We start from the raw sequence: 13977 nt of genomic DNA, 5'->3' as shown, positions 1-13977 counted from the left end.
CCAGCACTCTTGGGCAGAGAAGGTGCAAGACCTTCCAAAACTACAAATTCCATGATTACATAGTATTGAGCCATGGGAGATCAAATGATGCCAAACTGCATTAATTCTACAGTATTTATCATGTCAGGTGAACCGAGGGTACAGTTGTAATGTATTTAAAAACACAAAGTTAATTACTGGCATAATACTAAATGTCCTTTGACCAGTAGCTGGCCACTCTGGTGTTGCTGTAAGAAGGCCCTCCATTGTGCATGTGGCAGGGCTCAGGCTGCATTGTTATAAGTGGTCTGTGGTTTGCTCTTCTCCACACTCGCATGTCGTGGACTCCACTTTGTGGTCCCATTTCTTACGATTAGCTGTGCATCTCGTGGTGCCAGAGCGCAGTCTGTTCAGCACCTTCCAAGTCTCCCAGTCTTCTGTGTGCGCAGGAAGGAGTCTATCATCCAACCTCAGCCACTGATTGAGGTTCTGGGTTTTAGCCTGCCACTTTTGGACTCTCGCTTGCTGACGTATTCCTTTAAGTATCTATGTAGATCTTAGAAAACAATTTCTTGATTTAAAGCGTTGGTGTGCTGGCTGATTTCCGAACAGGGGATGGGCCAGAGATGTCACTGCCTTGGCCCTTTCATTATTGGCTACTACTTCCCGGCGGATGTCAGGTGGTTCAATACCGGCTTAATATTATAATTTCTCCAGTAGTGTGGGGCATAGACATCCTGTAATAATGTGGTATGTCTCATTAAGAGTCACATCCACTGTTTTAACGTGGTGAGATGTATTCACACTGGGCATGCCTATTCAGCAGCAGAGTAGCAAAGCACAAGGGCAGGTGTCTTCACTGTGTCTGGTTGTGATCCCCAGGTTGTGCCAGTCAGCTTTCGTATGATATTATTTCTAGCTTCCACTTTTTGCGTGTAGGCTTTTGTAACAGTAGGCTGTTAGGAATTGTGGGAGTTGAAGTCCAAAACATCAGGGCCAAAGTTTGTCCATGCCTGGTGCAGATGCACCCCACAAACTATGGCGGAGTACTTTTAGAGTGTTCTCGAAGGCTTTCATGGCCAGAATCACTGGGTTGCTGTGAATTTTCCGGGCTGTCTGGCCATGTTCCAGAAGCATTCTCTCTTGACGTTTCACTCACATCTATGCCAGGCATCCGCAGAAGTTGTGAGCTCTGTTGGAAACTAGAGAAGTGAGGTTTGTATGTCTTTGGCATGTCCAGGGTGGGAGAAAGAACTCTTGTCTGTTTGAGGCATGTGTGAATATTGCAATTGATTAGCATTGAATGGTCTTTCAGCTTTGAAGCCTGGTTGCTTCTGCACAGACTACACAGAGAAGCCATTGACTTCCACAAGCATGTGGACAATTTCAACAGAAAGGAGGAACTGCTTGAGAATGCCTCCTTTGTTGGGAGGTGATTAGCACTCTCTACTTTTAGAATGCTGATGCTCAGGTATTTTTTTTCCAGATAGCAATTACAGTAGAGTCTCACATATCCAACACTCACTTATCCAATGTTCTGGATTATCCAACGCATTTTTGTAATCAATGTTTTCAATACATCATGATATTTTGGTGCTAAATTCGTAAATACAGTAATTACTACGTAGCATTACTGCATATTGAACTACTTTCTCTGTCAAATTTGTTGTCTAACATGATGTTTCGGTGCTTAATTTGTAAAATCAGAACCTAATTTGATGTTTAATAGGCTTTTCCTTAATCCCTCCTTATTATCCAACATATTATATGAACTGTTGTTTTGTAGATTGTTTTATATGAATTGTTGTTTTTACATTGTTTTTAGGCATTGAATTTTTGCCTATTTACTGTAAGCCACTTTGAGTCTCCTAGGAGAGAAAGGCGGGGTAAAAGTAATGTAAATAAATAAATAAATATTCGCTTATCCAACGTTCTGCCGGCCCTTTTATGTTGGATAAGTGAGACTCTACTGTAGTTTTCAACTAAATATGTCATTACACATAGTGACCTTTTTGGTACGTTGAGGAGGAATTCACAGCGTACAATTCCAGAGAAGGAGACAAAAGTACTTACGTTGTATAACTAGTAAAATAATTGTACACATACAAAGGGGGGAAAAATGGATTGACCCCGACGTGATTCGAACACGCAGCCTTCTGATCTGGAGTCAGACGCGCTACCGTTGCGCCACGAGGTCCTGGGAATTTGAGGTGAGCAGAGCTATAGAACTCGCGGAGGAAGGCGGTTGAACCGCCAACAGAACGACAATTTGAAAAGAGGGAAAGCGCGGGAAAAGTCCAGCAGCACAAATCAAATCCAGAACTGTCTCTTCAGGCTTCTTGTTTCATTTGAATCTCTGCCCAGAATTTAGGGGTTCCCCTCCCCACCACACAAGGAGAGCCTCTCTTTCGAAAGGAAGCGATTCTGAGGCCGCCCTTCTTCCTTGCTGTTTCTAACCTAACCTTTCAAAACTCTCTGGCAGTTTGCAACTCCTAAGTCTGAGAGGATACAGTAGTTGTTGCCTCGTGGATCCAGGTAATTTGCTAGGTTCCTCATTTGTTTTTCCAGACCTTTTACATTACCTCTATTCATAAATAACTGGACATTACAATTAACCCAATTTCCTGTTGGATGCTTTAAGCCACATGTCTTCTCTTGCACTACTTAAGCTCTACAGAGGAGGCTTTCTCAAGCAGTTCCTCGTTAGTATAGTGGTAAGTATCCCCGCCTGTCACGCGGGAGACCGGGGTTCGATTCCCCGACGGGGAGAAGCAAATTTTTTCCCCTTGCTTCAGGATCTTATTTTAATGTTTTCTAAAATAAACCTTACAAAATATTAAGTACATTAAGAAAAATGAGAAAAACACATTCCCTTTCAACCAAGCATGAAAGTGAACTCATGTCTCTTATTGTCAGAGAGGGTCAAAGCACTACTACAGTTTAAAATGAATTTCTGTAAAATTGCTGTTTTCTACCTGTCTGAACATTTGTTGCAATTTATTTTTGTGGGGAAGTGGCATACAACAGTTGATGTTCAAATACATGTATTTTCCCAAACACCCAATGCATTAAAAATTCTTACCTACATATATAGTCCTTTTCTATGTTTTCCATTAAGAAAATTTTTCAGAGTTCTTGCAAATAAATATGTTTGATAATAAAAATAAATTGAGAATAGGAAGCGCGATCTGTATTTAGAAAACGGTGAAATACTGACCTTAGTTAACACCTCTCAGCACAGAATTCCCCCAGGCAGGAAGCAGCCAGGCTTTGAAGCTGCCAGGCTATTCAGTGCTAATCAAGCTGGCCAATTGCGACATTCACACTTGCCTCAAGCAGACAAGAGTTTTTTTCTCCAACCGTGAACATTCCACAGATATATAAACTCCACTTTCCTAGTTTCCAACAGACTTCACGACCCCATGAGGATGCCTGCCATAGATATGGGCAAAATGTCAGGAGAGAATGTTTCTGGTACATGGCCATTCAGCCTGGAAAACTCACAGTAACCCAATATTAACCTTCTTTGTAGTGTGAACATGCACAGCTATTTTTCACAAATAAGTTTCCAGTGATTATATCAGATAGAAATCAACAGTATAAAGCAAGATCTGTATCTTAAAAATGGTGCAATACTGACCTTTGTGGATCATCCCCAATTGCCAAAACACCTTTGCTTTTGGTTTTTAAATACCACTTTGAAATCTGTGTTTTCCAGTGGTAGGTAGTTCTTTGGGAATCAGCATTCTTGGTACAAGATGCAATTTTCCAAGCCTTGTATGTAAGTGATTTGATACATGTTGATAATTTTGATCTGTGCATGATTTTCTACTCCTAGCCATCAATGTGCTGCCACATATACAGTAGAGTCTCACTTATCCAACACTCGCTTATCCAACGTTCTGGATTATCCAACGCATTTTTGTAGTCAATGTTTTCAATACATCGTGATATTTTGGTGCTAAATTCGTAAATACAGTAATTATTACATAGCATTACTGTGTATTGAACTACTTTTTCTGTCAAATTTATTGTATAACATAATGTTTTGGTGCTTAATTTGTAAAATCATAACCTAATTTGATGTTTAATAGGCTTTTCCTTAATCTCTCTTTATTATCCGACATATTCGCTTATCCAACATTCTGCCAGCCCGTTTACGTTGGATAAGCGAGACTCTACTGTAACTCATTTTTTTTAAATTTCTGTTTTGGAAACAAACTCCATGCATAACTGTGGTGGCTAGATGACAAACAGCCACAAAAGCAAAGCCCTTAATGAACAGTGTTCTGTGGTTTGTGTCATCACCATCCGGGCCTCAAACTGGTTCCAGGATTCCCTATGTAATCATCTGCACAATGAAACCACTTTGTTCAATATCGATTTGAAACAGTATTAAATGGTCAGTGATCTTGAAGGAGCTGGGGATGGCAATGGTTGACAGAGAGCTGTGGCGGGGGATGGTCCATGATGTCACGAAGAATCGAAGTCGACTGAACGAATAAACAATAACAAGATGTGCATTAACAGGGTGTTGTGGGGGCTCTGCTATTGTGAGCATGGCTGGCAGCTGCTTTTCCTGCTCTAAGCCCAAGGACCCTTTCACACAGCCATATAACCCAGAATATCAAGGCAGAAAATCCCCCAATATCTGCTTTGAACTGGGTTATCAGAGGCCCCTCCCATTCAGCTGTGTAAAATCCACATTGAACTTGATTATATGGCAGTGTGAACTCAGATAACCCAGTTCAAAGCAGATATTGTGGGTTATCTGCCTTGATATTCTGGGTTATATAGCTGTGTGGAAGGGCCCTATGAGACCTCTAATCTTGAAGCTGGCTCTATATATTGTCGGAGGCTTTCATGGCCAGAACCACTGGGTTGCTGAGTGTCTTTCAGGCAGTATGGCCCTGTTCCAGAAGCTTTCTCTCCTGACGTTTCGCCCACCTCTGTGGCAGGCATCCTCACAAGCATCTACACTAGGCATAGGCAAACTTCGTCCCTCCAGGTGTTTTGGGCTTCAACTCCCACAATTCCTAACAGCCGGCAGGCTGTTAGGAATTGTGGGAGTTGAAGTCCAAAACACCTGGAGGGGCGAAGTTTGCTCTTGCCTAATCTTGCCTAATCTACACTGTAGAGTAAATGCAGTTTGACATCACTTTAATTGTCCTGGTCTGGATTTTATATAGTTTTCCAAACATGACAGCAAACCAGCACAAGTCAGGAGACTGGGCAAAACACACTTCTGTCTTGTGAAAAGACTCAAGGGGGACCAACATTGCTGAAGGTTGATATATCATCTTGCCTGGGATTATTTTTTTTATCACCGAAATTAGAGAAGCCAGTCAAGTCAGCAACAGCGGAGGGTGAACTGAGGTCAGGCACCTGCTCCTGGCAGCCAAAAAAGGAGCTGCATGCAGGAGAAGTCAATTTCTTGGGTGACTAACCCTGAGACACGCACCAGCAGAAAAGCAGTTATGAAGTTAATATCCTGACTCCATCAGAAGGCCATGCTTGTGACTGAAGTCGGCCTTGAGAGATGCACAATCCAGCGGACCCAAAAAACCCATTTTGGACCTGCTTTTTCATTTTAGCAGAACATTGATTTTATATAAAAAGAACCTGTGCCTTCTCTTGACCGCAGTACTGGCTCCCTCTAGCGGCATACGGCAGTTATTTCACACATTTGGATCTTAATTCAAGAGTAAACAAGTTTATAGGACTGTTTTTTAGCTCCACCTAGCTGTATTCTGAGAATCCTACAAGGGAACACTATAGCTGCTGCAAAATCAGATAAGACAGCCATCGCAGAAAACATAACCTGTCATTAGCATTTATTAAAAGACCCAGGGCATCATGCTGTTATATACACTACCATGATTGCATCCCAGGCAGCCATTGAAACAACAGAGCCCCATTATTAGCATTTGTTAAGAGACCTTTCACACTATGTTGGAATTCCCGGGGTTCGGATTCTGGAGGGGTGCCTCCACACTATAGAACGAATGCAGTTTGACACCACTTTAACTGCCATGATCTAATGCTGTGGAAGCACGAGAATGGTCATTTTACACAATCCTTAACTATTTTTTTGCTAAAGAGTGCTGGTATTGTTGCCGAGGACAGACCCCCCCCCCCCTCTTTCTGGAGTGAAGATTTCCAGTATTTGCAGCAGGGAGTCCCAGAGATCCCGAGGACCCTAGCAAACTACATCTCCCACCATGGGATGGGTCATCGTAGCAGCTACCAGCCCAGGAAGCTCCCCCCATCTATTGTCTTTATCCCTAATTAAAAGGGTTACCCTGAATTTCTGCCTTCGTGATTTTTCCTTTGCCTTACTGTGAATTCCTTCCCCTATTGTGCATTGCCTCCCCGGACCTCCTGCTGCTTCCCCAAGTCTGAGCACACTCTTCCTCCCTTTGCTCTGGGCCCAGAGACACTGAAAATACATTTCCCTGAAAGGTGGGTACCGAAGCCACATTTTCCCTCAATATCCACAGATAAAAATATTGGATTTCTGACCATGTAGCCTTCATCTCCCCTCTTCCCTAGACCCTGTGAACACCTTGCCTCCATCCGTAAAGCTACCCTACCCCCAATATGCAGCCCTTTAGCTGTTTTTGTCAATATCCTGTACCTTCTGTGGATACCAGGACCTGACTGAATTTCCTCGGTATCGGTGGGTTTATTGTGCATGTTTTTCCCTTTTCTATGGATGCCAAATCAAAGGGCCCGTGTACTGGGCTGCCTCGGTAGCCACAGTTCTTCATGTGTGTTATTAACTTGCTATGTTTTATGTTTATAAAAATCTTTTTGGAAGAATGGTTGCCACCAAGTCTGAGATAACCTTTCACCCACTGCTTGCGTTCTGGGAAGCTCATATCACTGGCTGCATAAGACTGATTCACCTTGGAACCAGTTCATCCAGACTGGTCCCATAAATCTCCTGCTGTGCAAAGGACAAGAGGACCCGTGGACTGGGCCGCCCGCCTTTTGTTTCAGGTACTGGGGCAACATGACTCACTCATCATTCACCATTTTCCCTTCCCCAGGAGCTTGCCTTTTAATCCCATCAGGGATGAACAATATTCCTGCTTTGGACTCAATGTCTTTTAGCCAGTAGGCACTGCGCCCCATGGTCTGGGGACCCAGTTTATCATCTCACTGATAATAAAGACTATCGGGCGAAAGTGGCCCATATTGTTCTCCTTCAGTGGGAACCCATAATCCTTTCATATTACATTCCAGTACCTTTGTTCTTTGGATCAACATGCCCCCCCCCCCCCCCCATCAGCCATTGGATTGCATTCTATTTGCATCGCACGCGAGAGGCGCTCCCTGATTGGCTCAACCTCCTCTGAAATCAACCAGACTCAGCCAATCACCGTGAAGCCGGGTTCAGCTGGGCGGTGCACGGGATTTGAATGGGATCAAAGTGTCTAGTTTTTGCGATGTATGGTATCTCAGCTTTTCTTTGTCGACTTATCATGAGTTGGCATCACAATCAGCTGATTGAATAGAAATCCTCGGTGGCTTCTTTCTTCTGACTTGGTGAGCATTATTTTGAAAGAGCTGTCTCTCTCTCTCTCATCACTCGCCAGGTGCACAGATCCTCAGGTGCCCTGTTGTGGGTGCTGGTGACAGTTTCTTGGGACTTGGTAACTGCGCTTCAGGTTTCTGCTACCTGCGGTCTCGGATCTCACTATCTGCGGCTGGTTTAAATTGCTCAAAATTAGTATCTTACCAAACTACAAATCCCAGGATTCTATAGCCTTGAGCCATGGAAGTTAAAGTGGTGTCAAACCACATTAATTTTAAGATGTAGATGCACCCTTAGACACAGCTGAATTACAGCTCATCAGAGGATTGCCCTTTCACATGCCATCATTCCTAGTGTCATTGCTCCCTACAATCTGCCTCTTTCTTCCACTGTCTGCTCTAAATTCAACACAGCCTTTGAGCCAAAATGCACAGCATTCATAGCATAGCATAGCATTGTCATTACTTATCCTGGGAATGTCACCATTATAGGAATATGAGCATTTGCCTCTGAATGGATCACTAAAATAAAAACACAGTTCCTTTTCCACCTTCCCATTGTAATGTTTTAATGGTTCTGTACATAAGCACCTAAGGTTGTTCTGGGAACATGTGTTACATATAAACATGTTACCTGTAGCATCCATTTGAACCTAAAGAAGGTGAATAAATTGCATATAAACATTTCCTTCTTTTTGGGACTTGCACTGAAGGAGTTTCTGAACAGTGATCCTTCAAAGCCAAATGAAGTGAAATAAGGGGAAAACCAGCTTGGGTTTTCAGCCTCCTGTGGAACTGTTTTAAAAATACATAGCAGCAAATGGTGGGGTAAGAGAAAGCTTAGTAATTCAGCTCTCTGTAAAGTTTCCAATGATAATGAATTCAGTTTCAGATACATAGGAACACCTGGCTCCCAGTATGTGTGAACACTTCTGCCAGAGTGATATAAGCTTTCATAATGCCAGAAACCTGTTTTGGATGAAGAAGGCGAAATCTTGCTCAAAAGACTCCAAAAGAGCTGTAAGCAGCTGGAAACTTTATCTTGTTCCCTTGTTACTCAAATCAGTCTAGATACAAACCTAAATTTGTACACAGCTTTTTGTTTACTCCTATCTAAATATCCTAAAGGAAAGATCCTTCCTGATAATCTGGATTATATGACAGTGTAGAAGGGGCCTTAGAATAATCTCTGCTTCTTGTCTCTCAGACATGTGAAAAAATTGGATAAGTTAGGCCACAAAGCCTGTCACGTTGCAAAGAATGTAGACAGCAAACCTTTCTACTAGTCCCCTACCAAATACAAAGGGCTACATTGTGAGATCTTATAAGTGATTATTTGCCAATGATATCTGCAATTCATTCCTTTCATCCCCAATACAACAAAGATATGACTACATTACAACTGGCATGCTGTGAGGTCCAAGATTTTTTTTCCCCGTGTCAAGAGCAACTTGAGAAACTGCAAGTTGCTTTTTGGCGTGAGAAAATTGGCCGTCTACAAGGATATTGCCCAGGGGACACCCAGATGTTTTGATGTTTTTACCATCTTTGTAGGAGGATTATCGCATGTCCCTACATGGAGCTGGAGCTGATAGAGGGAGCTCACCCGTGCTCTCCCCGGGTTGGATTCAAACCGGCAACCTTCAGATCAGCCACCCAACCTTCAAGTCATCATTTCTGCCAGAACAAAGGTCCAAGATGAAATGTGACCAGTGGTGAGATTCTGGTATTTCCTGTCTTAATTCTTGCCTTTTTTATTTGCCTGACCCACTCCAATCATTTAGTGGACACTGTTCCCAAGAAATACTTATCTTCATTTCATGACTTTGTTGTCACTGTCCTGTGGGGCTGAATACAGTATATGCAATTGTATGGGATGGCTTAGCTGCACACTATGGATTTGGTAGTGTGTTTAGGGTAGAAAGTGGAGGGAGCAAATTTAGGATATATCCATACATTCTAGCCCATTGACAGGGTTTGAACAGGGACAATGGGACACTATGCAGATTATAACACTAGTTGAAATCTCAGCCACAAGTAGGCGCCCACCTTCACTTTATTATATCTGTTTTCTGAACCCATGTCAATACAATACAACCCCCAAGAACATCCTCTACAATGGTAAGTTCACTTATTCTGCTTAGCTTTATGTAGATTTCTCATTAGCATTGTCCTCTAAATAGTATTTATGGCTATTAAAATACTTACACGTTGGATATCTATTCATCCCCCCTCTCCAAGTTAAATGTATGCCCATAGATTCTCCACTCCATGCATCTGATGAAGCATATTAAGGCTCCATCTGCACAGCCCTAAAATACTGGTTGCAGAATGACACCTCAGGCTAATCCAGTTTAACCCAGAGTAAACCTGAAAATCAAGGTTTACCCTGAGTTAAAAAATACCTTGCAAGGTATGGACCTCCCAGGAATGTCTGCAACTTCCCAGGTATGGAGCCTCTGGAGACTGACGCTTGGGATCTGCCATCCCAAGGGTCAGTCTCCACAGCCATCCCCCCCTCTTTGGCCTCGGGTAGCCTGGGAGTTAGGATAGTAGTATCATTAGTCCATCCTATAAAAGCTTATGCTACTAACTTATTTCTCTTAGTCTCAAAGGTGTCACAAAATCGCCCCTTAGCATACAGACTAACATTGATATTTCTTTGAATCCTACACCACAACTGCAAACATTACTAGTATTAACTTTATTCCTTGTGTGGTATAGCTCTAATGTTGAGTTATTTTTATAATTATAGGTCTGTGGCTTCATAAAGAGTGGAGCTGAAATATCTCATGGTTCACGGAGTTCATGGCTCATGTCAGGTACTGGCTCTGTAGGTATTGAAGAGACAGGATTGTGGTTGGATAGATAGCATGCTTTGTATCACAATCTAGTGACTTTTAACATTCAGGTGTGGTTTTTAAAAAAACGAATCAATGTAATTGAAAAGACAGCAAGTATTTATTATTTATTTGTAGTATTTATATCCTGCCCTTCTCACCCCAAAGGGGACTCAGGGCGGCTTTACAGAACACATACACAGCAAACATTCAATGCTGATTATACAATTAACAAGGACAGTCAACACAGAAGAAGTAAAGGCAGTTTTTCCCATCTTATTTATGGCATCTTGGAGGATGTGCTTGATTCCAGCCACGGGGGATGCTGTCACTCTATCTTCCATAAGGAGGAGCTTCCTCCAGATCAATGTCCTTAAGAGTACCTTTATAATCTCCCTGCTAAAAGTAGTACCTATTTATCTACTTGCATTTCTGCTTTTGACCTGCTAGGTGGCACTTGAGCTGGGGCTAACTGTGTGTTTTCATCTGCAACCCAGGCTCGAACTACTGACCTTTCAATCTGCAGGATCTTTCTGCTGCACAGTAGTTTAGCCTGCTGTGCTAAGCCCAGCCCCTTAATTAATTAATTAATTAATTAATGAAAAAGTAACTTTAAGAGTAAACACTACTTCTTATGGTCTTAGAACTATAATTGTTAGCTTTCCAATATTTGATTTTTTATCCAAAAATTTGAAACAGAATGGTAGTTTTTTCTAGGAATCCTAACTGGAAATAACTACCTATTTTGGATAGAATTCCGAAACTTAGCCACCATTATGCCTTTGAATCTCTATCATCTCTGACTAAATGATCATATTAACTTATTGTACCATAGAAAACCTTATTAATAAGAGATTGGCTTCGGAGAGGACACCAAAGGGAAATAGCTTCTATTTTTCATAGGGTCTTTCAGCATGACACTGAGCTCTGGATGTATATTAAAACATCAATAACTTTTACAACAGAATAGGTATCTAAAGAGGATTTAGAGATTCACTATAACATATCGTTGTTTGAAGAAAATAAAAATGAATCATGTGATGCTCAGAAACCTCTTGAGTATCTATGTAATAAATCCTGATTGACAAAGATAATTTTTCAAAAAGTAGTAGCTTTGAAAGATCTGAAGTCTGAAGGGATTTTAATTTGAGAGTGGGCGGGCAGTGTCCACTTTCTGAACTGAATTAGGGCTTTTAGTTAGAACTCAGGAGGGTTTGATCTGCGAACTTAGTTTTGCTGTGACTGTTCATTCGGTGAAATGAGAGTGAAAGAACAATGTGTTTTTGGTGCAAGTTTTTCCCCCCTCAAAAGGCTTCCCAGACAAAAAGTGTAGGACAGAACCTTATAGCCCAGCAGTTTAGAAAGTGGGCGCTCAGTGGGCAGAGTAATCTCATATATTATTTATGTTGGCCTCCAGAAAGCAGGGGAAAACTTAATACAACTATTCTGGTGGCACAGTTACCACACATGCACAGCCTGAAAATAAACACACAACTAGAAAATACAACAGCAGGGTAAACATGAAATAATGTAACATAAAACATGGTGGCAGCAAGAAGTCTATGAGGAAGCTCCAAAGTGAGACATTTTGAAGGCCGCATCAGTGTTGGAAGTCCACTTTGTGTGTGTGTTTAAAAAAAGGACATGTAAAAATATTAAACAGCAGGGAAGTGTATTGGAGTCACCATTGTGGAGGCATTGGGCACATTGTTGATTTTACTCCTTTTGCAGACTATGCTAGTACTGGACTGAATCCCTTTAGAGCAGCGTTTCTCAACCTGGGGTTTGGGACCCCTGCGGGGGTCATGAGGGGTGTCAGAGGGGTCGCCAAAGACTATCAGAAAACACATATTTCTGATATTTTTAGGAACTCTTTTGGTAGAGAAGGCTGAAGATTTCTCTGCCTGTCCTTCTCTTCCTTTTTGGAAACAGATGGCGAATCCTCCCACCAAATCTACCCCCCAACCCCCCTCCAACCCCACCAGTATTCAAATTTCAGCATATCAGATATTTGTGCCAAATTTGGTCCATCATTGTTTGGATTCACAGTGCTCTCCAGATGTAGGTGAACTCACCACAACATGAGGAACTGTATTAAGGGGTCGCAGCATTAGGAAGGTTGAGAACCACTGCTTTAGAGGATCCATGGCCTGCCTCTGTTTAGTGGTGGACCTCCCTGCAATCCCTTGTGAATTTGAGCTCCTAGATTCTTCCAAGGGAGACCCTTAACTTCCCACTTTAAATAAGCAAGAAAAAGAGTGCTCCAGGGAATCTGGAGAAACCAAGGTCTACAAAAATAGCCATAACAGGATGACCTTTTCTTGCCGCTATAGTACTGTCAGCTGACTAGCTACTAGTTGGACTTTTGCTGGTCTCGGGATATTTAGATTTATAATTCAAATTTTCACATGTCCAAGCTTTGTGGTACTTCTGGCAACATAATGGAAGCTCAGTGAAATTCTAGAGTTCTACAATCCAGAGTACAGACGTATAGGAACATGCCCTAAAAGTGGAAAGTCAGCTTTGGGATTTCTAAGTGTATCATATAATCCCACATGGTTCCACAGATCACAGGGACTTTCTTATTATCTTCCTGCTTTTATACTGCCGCTTTTATAAAAACTCTCTAATAAAAAACACAGTGATAAATAAAACGAAGTTTTGATAGTGTTTACTTTTGATAGTTTTATTATTCCTTATTATTCTATTTCTTCGTAGCTATCACAGAAACCTGATTTAAAACAGTTTTAAAATGTGTTACAATGTTATCACAATATTATAATGTATTCCATTTAATTATAGAGCAAGGTGTCCCATGTGAAAATGTCCTGCTTACTTACTTCTGATGCTTGTAACAGAGTTTTAACTTATGTTCTTAAACACACACAGGATACAATTAACTTACATAGAAGACTTAAATCAGATATCAAGCCATTTAAGGCAGTAAAAAGCCTTGATTTTGTTAGGCAAATTCAGCATTAAATGATTGTGTTTATCTAGGCATGGCTCTCTAAGATGAGGAAGGTTCCTAAACTATGATGTTCCTCGGTAACATTAAATGGTGTATGGGGGGTAGATTCAGATTTATTATCTACTAGCTTGGGGATTCGGTGGTGCCGGGGTATTAGAAGAAGGCATTGTTTGTTTTGGAATGTTAGGTAATATCACTGAAGTTTGGTCCAGATCCATCATCGGCTGGGTTCAGTGCTGTCTGGATAAGGGTGAACTACAACTCCCAGATTTCAAGGGCAATCGCCCCCAAACCATGCCAGTAATTGCAGTTGGCCATGTTGGGTCTGTGTGCCAAGTTTAGTCCAGATCCGTCATTGGTTGGGTTCAAGGCTCTCTGGATAAGGGTAAACTACAACTCCCAAATCTGAGATCAATCACGCCCAAACCAGCCCGTATGCACAGTTGGCCATGTTGGGTCTGAGTGGCAAGATTGGTCCAGATCTAACGTCAGCTGGGTTCAGTGCTTTCTGGATGCAGGTGAACTATAACTCCCAAAATCAAGGTCCATTCCCACTAACCCCTATGGTATGTTCAGTTGGTCATGGGACTTCTCTGTACCAAGTCTGGACCCAGTCCATTGTTGGTGGGGAATCACAGTATCAGTGAA

General features: G+C 41.9%; 2 non-coding genes across 2 annotated transcripts; one reads left to right on the top strand and one right to left on the bottom strand.

The window, feature by feature from the left end:
- Positions 1 to 2104: 2104 nt before the first annotated feature.
- trnaw-cca (transfer RNA tryptophan (anticodon CCA)) lies at positions 2105 to 2176 on the bottom strand. The gene has a single exon. It is a non-coding gene; the product is annotated as a tRNA-Trp (tRNA).
- A 500-nt stretch (positions 2177 to 2676) lies between these two features.
- trnad-guc (transfer RNA aspartic acid (anticodon GUC)) lies at positions 2677 to 2748 on the top strand. The gene has a single exon. It is a non-coding gene; the product is annotated as a tRNA-Asp (tRNA).
- The last annotated feature ends 11229 nt before the right edge of the window (positions 2749 to 13977 follow it).

Source organism: Anolis carolinensis, chromosome 5 (assembly GCF_035594765.1).
Source record: "Anolis carolinensis isolate JA03-04 chromosome 5, rAnoCar3.1.pri, whole genome shotgun sequence".
In the NCBI taxonomy this organism is placed as follows: domain Eukaryota; kingdom Metazoa; phylum Chordata; class Lepidosauria; order Squamata; family Dactyloidae; genus Anolis; species Anolis carolinensis.
This window is presented reverse-complemented; position numbering and strand designations above follow the sequence as displayed.